We start from the raw sequence: 7,805 nt of genomic DNA on the forward strand, positions 1-7,805 counted from the left end.
AAAAGGTTGCTCTATTAATTTGTCTACTTGCACACGCTGAATGCAACACGTACACTATTTAGCCCATTATACTGTTAAACAGTAGTGGAGGCGTGACTTGTCTTTTTAAAGAAAAGCAGCACAGGTGTCGAAAATAACACCTTTTTGCATGGGCGCAGCTTCCTGAGCGTTGTTAGTTGCTGTACAGGAGTCTGCGCTCTTGTGATCCCTTGGCTATGCGCTGTGAGCGCTTCCTGTCTTATGACCTCATTTTATGTTGGCCGTTGCGGTTAGCGGTGGACATGAATCCCAGACCCACAGTGTGTTTTCAAAAAATCACACTGCGTGGCTGGGATTCGTGGCCTTGTGCAGTAAATATGTTTGACGCTCACACATGTCCTTACACCTGCTTCAGACTGGGCGGCCTCATCTGATCCCTTATCGCCTGCCGCGGCCATGAGGACACCCAGTCTGAAGAAGGCGGAAGGAGATGAGTGAACACAGGCAAACATATGCACTGCACATGCCCATCAATCACACCCTCGCTGTCCAAAAAAATAAGACACCGGGGGGGCGTTGTTTCGAGCAGGGGAGATGCACAGGCGCAGCCAGCTAACCAATGATGTCAAAAGACGGGCAGCGCTAACAAGGGTGGTGCTGCGTGTCATTACAAAGGAAAGTCACACCTCAGGGACATTGTAATGGTCTCTAATGAGACACATTTTGTACGTGTTGAGTTCCACGTGGGCAAGGAGAAAAAGTCAGCCACCTTGTACAAATGCAGCAGTACTGCTGTACAAGGTGGCTGTTATACATAGAAACACCTGGGGGTGGGGGGCAGGCTCCCTTCAATTTCAGTTAATGTGCCTGCGTGGCGTTTGCAGGTCACGTTGCAAGCTACACAGCAGGGGAACAGCTGGCGTTGCTGAACCCCACTGACACATTGACTGGTGTTTTTCTCTGTGCAGATTGCATGTCCGGGCAAAAACTAGCGGTGTTAGAGCCCAGGGTCAGCAGGAGGAGGAGGAGAGGAGCAAAGTGTAGGCCGAAGCCTGCACTGGTGGCAGCTTTTGGTCGGTTGTGCCAGCGTGGCTTGTGCTGGACACGATGCCGGCTACACAGCGGGGGAACAGCTGGCGGTGCTGAACCCCACTAACACATTGGCTGGTGTATTTCTCTGTGCAGCTGGAATTTCCGGGCAAAAACTAGCGGTGTTTGAGCCCAGGGTCAGCAGGAGGAGGAGAGGAGCAAAGTGTAGGCCGAAGCCTGCACTGGTGGCAGCTTTTGGTCGGTTGTGCCAGCGTGGCTTTTGCTGGACACGATGCCGGCTACACAGCGGGGGAACAGCTGGCGGTGCTGAACCCCACTAACACATTGGCTGGTGTTTTTCTCTGTGCAGCTAGCATTTCCGGGCAAAAACTAGCGTTGTTAGAGCCCAGGGTCAGCAGGAGGAGGAGAGGAGCAGAGTGTAGGCCGAAGCCTAGTTGAACCAATTTCAAAGGTTACCTTTAACCCCCCCTCAGGTGTTACAAAGTACAAGAGCCACTCCTTCTGCAGCATTAATGCTGCACAAGTAAAAGGTTGCTCTATTAATTTGTCTACTTGCACACGCTGAATGCAACACGTACACTATTTAGCCCATTATACTGTTAAACAGTAGTGGAGGCGTGACTTGTCTTTTTAAAGAAAAGCAGCACAGGTGTCAAAAATAACACCTTTTTGCATGGGCGCAGCTTCCTGAGCGTTGTTAGTTGCTGTACAGGAGTCTGCGCTCTTGTGATCCCTTGGCTATGCGCTGTGAGCGCTTCCTGTCTTATGACCTCATTTCATGTTGGCCGTTGCGGTTAGCGGTGGACATGAATCCCAGACTCACAGTGTTTTTTTAAAAAATCACACTGCGGTGCTGGGATTCTTGCCCTTGTGCACTAAATATGTTTGCCGCTCACACATGTCCTTACACCTGCTTCAGACTGGGCGGCCTCATCTGATCCCTTATCGCATGCCGCGGCCATGAGGACACCCAGTCTGAAGAAGGCGGAAGGAGGTGACTTAAAACAGGCGAACATATGCACTGCACATGCCCATCAATAACACCCTCGCATCCAAAATATGAGACAACGAGGGGCGTTGTGTCGGGCAGGGCGGACGCACAGGCACAGGCAGCCAACCAATGATGTCAGAAGACGGGCAGCGCTAACAATGGGGGTGCTGCGTGTCATTAAAAAGGAAAGTCACACCTCAGGGACATTAGCATTGGTCTCTAATGAGACACATTTTGTACGTGTTGAGTTCCACGTGGGCAAGGAGAAAACATCAGCCACCTTGTACAAATGCAGCAGTACTGCTGTACAAGGTGGCTGTTATACATAGAAACACCTGGGGGTGGGGGGCAGGCTCCCTTCAATTTCAGTTCATGTGCCTGCGTGGCGTTTGCAGGTCACGTTGCAAGCTACACAGCAGGGGAACAGCTGGCGTTGCTGAACCCCACTGACACATTGACTGGTGTTTTTCTCTGTGCAGATTGCATGTCCGGGCAAAAACTAGCGGTGTTAGAGCCCAGGGTCAGCAGGAGGAGGAGGAGAGGAGCAAAGTGTAGGCCGAAGCCTGCACTGGTGGCAGCTTTTGGTCGGTTGTGCCAGCGTGGCTTGTGCTGGACACGATGCAAGCTACACAGCAGGGAAACAGCTGGCGTTGCTGAACCCCACTAACACATTGGCTGGTGTTTTTCTCTGTGCAGCTAGCAGTTCCGGGCAAAAACTAGCGGTGTTAGAGCCCAGGGTCAGCAGGAGGAGGAGAGGAGCAAAGTGTAGGCCGAAGCCTGCACTGGTGGCAGCTTTTGGTCGGTTGTGCCAGCGTGGCTTGTGCTGGACACGATGCAAGCTACACAGCAGGGAAACAGCTGGCGTTGCTGAACCCCACTAACACATTGGCTGGCGTTTTTCTCTGTGCAGCTAGCATTTCCGGGCAAAAACTAGCGTTGTTAGAGCCCAGGGTCAGCAGGAGGAGGAGAGGAGCAGAGTGTAGGCCGAAGCCTAGTTGAACCAATTTCAAAGGTTACCTTTAACCCCCCCTCAGGTGTTACAAAGTACAAGAGCCACTCCTTCTGCAGCATTAATGCTGCACAAGTAAAAGGTTGCTCTATTAATTTGTCTACTTGCACACGCTGAATGCAACACGTACACTATTTAGCCCATTATACTGTTAAACAGTAGTGGAGGCGTGACTTGTCTTTTTAAAGAAAAGCAGCACAGGTGTCGAAAACAACACCTTTTTGCATGGGCGCAGCTTCCTGAGCGTTGTTAGTTGCTGTACAGGAGTCTGCGCTCTTGTGATCCTTTGGCCATGCGCTGTGAGCGCTTCCTGTCTTATGACCTCATTTCATGTTGGCCGTTGCGGTTAGCGGTGGACATGAATCCCAGACCCACAGTGTGTTTTTAAAAAATCACACTGCGGTGCTGGGATTCGTGCCCTGGTGCACTAAATATGTTTGCCGCTCACACATGTCCTTACACCTGCTTCAGACTGGGCGGCCTCATCTGATCCCTTCTCGCATGCCGCGGCCATGAGGCTGCACAGTCTGAAGAAGGCGGAAGGAGATGAGTTAAGACAGGCGAAGATATGCACTGCTCGTGCCCATCAATCACACCCTCGCAGTCAAAATAATTAAGACAACAAGGAGCATTTTATTCAGGCAGGGCAGACGCACAGGCGCAACTAGCCAACCGATGATGTCAGAAGACGGGAAGCGCTACCAACGGGGGTGCTGCGTATCATTAGAAAGGAAAGTCACACCTCAGGGACAGTGGAATGGTCTCAAAGAGACACATTTTGTACGTGTTGAGTTCCACGTGGGCAAGGATAAAAAGTCAGCCACCTTGTACAAATGCAGCAGTACTGCTGTACAAGGTGGCTGTTATACATAGAAACACCTGGGGGAGAGGGGGCCAGGCTCCCTTCAATTTCAGTTCATGTGCCTGCGTGGCGTTTGCAGGACACGTTGCCAGCTACACAGCAGGGGAACAGCTGGCGTTGCTGAACCCCACTAACACATTGGCTGGTGTTTTTCTCTGTGCAGCTAGCAGTTCCGGGCAAAAACTAGCGGTGTTTGAGCCCAGGGTCAGCAGGAGGAGGAGAGGAGCAAAGTGTAGGCCGAAGCCTGCACTGGTGGAAACTTTTGGTCGGTTGTGCCAGCGTGGCTTGTGCTGGACACGATGCCGACTACACAGCAGGGGAACAGCTGGCGGTGCTGAACCCCACTGACACATCACCTAGTGTTTTTTCTGTGTAGACAACACTTCCAGGTGTCAACTGACAGTGTTGAAACCCAGGGAATCAAAGAGGAGCAGAGTGTAGGCCGAAGCCTGCAGTGGAGCAAGTGTAAAGGGAACCTTTAACCCCCCCCCCCAGGCATTTGTTGCTGAAAGAGCCATCTTGTACAGCAGTAATACTGCACATGGAAAATGGTGGCCCGAAAATAATGCTCCTTGCAAACGCTGAAGTACACACTCATATAATGTGTCCCCTCACACCGTCAAACCATCCCGGAAGTGGGACTTTCCTTTGTAATGTGACACAGCACAGCCGTCATTCCAACCCCCTTGGTGCCGTGCGCCACCTCCTCAACGTTGTTTGGTTCTGTCACGGAGCCCGCGCTGTAATGTTATCCCTTGGCCATGCACAGTTAGCGGTGCCCGTCTTCTGACATCATTTAGGTGTCAGGCTGGCAGTGCCTGTGCGTCAAAGCTGCCCGAGATCCAACCTTGCAGTGTCATCAAATGTAATCCCACTGCGGGCCAGGGATCCATGGGCATGCGCAGTGCATATCATCGCCTCTCACTCACCTCCTTCATGCTTCTTCAGACTGTGCGGCGTCACGGCCGTGGCATGCTATTAGGGATCAGCTGACGCCGCCTAGTCTGAAGAAGCATGAAGAAGGGGAATGAGAGGCTAGTATATGCACTGCGCATGGCCATGGATACCAGGCCCACTGTGGGATCACATTAGACGACACTGCGAGGTGGGATTTCGGGCAGCGTGGACGCACAGGCGCAGCCAGGACGACAACAAATGATGTCAGAGGACGGGCAGCGCAAACTGTGCATGGCCAAGGGATAACATAACAGTGCAGGGTCCATGACGGAATCAAACAACGCTAAGGAGGCAGCGCACGGTGCCAAGGGGGTAGCAATGACGGCTGTGCTGCGTCACATTACAAAGGAAAGTCCCACCTCTGGGACGGTTGGACGGTGTGAGGGGACACATTACATGAGTGTGTAGTTCAGCGTTTCCAAGGAGCATAATTTCAAGAGCGACCTTTCCCTTGTGCAGTATTAGTGCTGCACATGGTGGCTCTTTCAGTAACAAACGCCTGGGGGGGGGGGGACAGGTCCCCTTACATTTTAGTTGTGCCAGCGTGGCGGTCGCATGACACGTTGCCGGATACACAGCCGGGGATCAGCTGACGTTACTGAACCCCAATAACAGAGGAGCGACTGTTGACTGTGCACACAGCACTTCCAGGCACCAACTGGCGGTGTTAGAGCCCAGGGACAGCAGGAGGAGCAGATTGGAGGTATTACCGCACACACAGCTGGGGATCAGCTGACGTTACTGAACCCCAATAACAGAGGAGCGACTGTTGACTGTGCACACAGCACTTCCAGGCACCAACTGGCGGTGTTAGAGCCCAGGGACAGCAGGAGGAGCAGATTGGAGGTATTACCGCACACACAGCTGGGGATCAGCTGACGTTACTGAACCCCAATAACAGAGGAGCGACTGTTGACTGTGCACACAGCACTTCCAGGCACCAACTGGCGGTGTTAGAGCCCAGGGACAGCAGGAGGAGCAGAGGAACAGAGTGTAGGCCGAAGCCTGATTGGAGCAAGTTGAAAGGGAACCTTTAACCCCCCCCCCCAAGACGTTTGTAGCTGAAAGAGCCATCTTGTGCAGCGCTAAGGATGCAAAAGGAAAAGGTTGCTCTTTTAATTATGCTCCTTGCAAACACAGAAGTAAACACTAAAAATGTGTCCCCTTATACCGTTAAACCGTCACGGAGGTGCGAATTTCCTTCGTAATGGGACACAGCACAGCTGTCATTCCTATCCCCTTGGTGCCGTGTGCTGCCTCCTCAGCGTTGTTTTAAGCTGTCACGGAGCCTGCGCTGTTCTGTTATCCCTTGGCCATGCCCAATTAGCGCTGCCTGTCTTCTGACATAATTTGGTGTCAGGCTGTCAGTGCCTGTGCGTCCACGCTGCTCCAGATCCCACCTCGCAGTCTCGTCTAACGTAATCCCACTGCGGGCCTTGGATCCATGGGCATGCACAGTGCATATCCTCGACTCTCACTCCCCTCCTTCCCTCTTCTTCAGCGCGTTGTCACGGCCGTGGCATGCTATTAGGGATCAGCTGACGGCGCACAGTCTAAAGAAGGCGGAGGGAAATGAGCGAGAGCCCGAGGGGAAGATATGCACTGCGCATGCCCATGGATCCCAGGCCCGCAGTGTGACTCAATCAGAAGACACTGCGAGGCGGGATCTATGGCAGCGCGGCCGCACAGGCGCAGCCAGCCTGACACCAAATTATGTCAGAAGACAGGCAGCGCAAATAGGGCATGGCCAAGGGATAACAGAACAGCGCAGGCTCCGTGACAGCTTAAAACAACGCTGAGGAGGCAGCGCATGGCACCAAGGGGGTAGGAATGACGGCTGTGCTGCGTCACATTACGAAGGAAAGTCCCAGCTCTGGGACGGTATAACGGTATCAGTGAACACATTTTATAAGTGTTAAGTTCTGCGTGTGCAAGGAGCCCAAAAAAAATAGCTACCTTTTCCTTGTGCAGCATTACTGCTGCACAAGATGGCTCTTTCAGTAACAAACGACGGGGGGGGGGGAGCAGGTTCCCTTACATTCAGGTTGTTGTGCCAGCGTAGCGGTCGCAGGACACATTGCCGGCTACACAGCTGGGGATCAGCTGACGTTACTGAAACCCAATAACACTGGGTCGTATGTTTTGACTGTGCAGCCTGCACTTCTGAGCCGCAACTGGCGGTGTTGGAGCCCAGGAATAGCATTTCAGGTGGTAGAAAGATGAACACAGCAGAAGACCTGGATGACACCCAATTAATTAATCAGGCAGAGGAGTGGCAAATTCCTGCGAGATCCAGGCCTGGTTCATTTTCAGGAAAGTAAGCCGGTCAACGTTATCGGAGGATAGTCGCATGCGACGGTCTGTTAGTACAGCACCTGCGGCACTAAAGACACGTTCCGATAAGACACTAGCCGCAGGGCAAGCCAGCACCTCCAATGCATACTGACTTAGCTCTGGCCATGTATCCAGCTTAGAGACCCAGAACTTGAACGGGGAAGAGCCGTCGGGGAGTACAGTAAGAGGGCAAGCCATGTAGTCTGTCACCATCTGACGGAACCGTTGCCTCCTGCTGACTGGAGCCACCGGTGATGGTGTAGACATTTGGGGCGGGCACACAAAAGTGTGCCAGAGTTGTGCCATACTCGGCTTGCCTTGGGCAGAGGCACTGCTTCTGCTCCCTCTTTGGACAGAGCCTCCCCCACTGCCTCGACGCACTGAGCTGCTTTGTAAAGCACTAGCAGCACTCCTCTCAGTTGGACAGGAGAAGATGATGGAATTCACCAGTGTGTCGTGGTACTCCCGCAATTTACGCTCCCGGGTCAACGCAGGGATGAGGTTTTGGACGTTGTCCCGGTAGCGAGGATCGAGGAGGGTGAACACACAATAATCAGGCATGTTGAGAATGTGGTCGATGCGGCGGTCATTTCTCAGGCACTGCAGCATAAAATCCACCATGT

This window comes from Ranitomeya imitator, chromosome 1 (genome assembly GCF_032444005.1).
Source record: "Ranitomeya imitator isolate aRanImi1 chromosome 1, aRanImi1.pri, whole genome shotgun sequence".
NCBI classification, from domain to species: domain Eukaryota; kingdom Metazoa; phylum Chordata; class Amphibia; order Anura; family Dendrobatidae; genus Ranitomeya; species Ranitomeya imitator.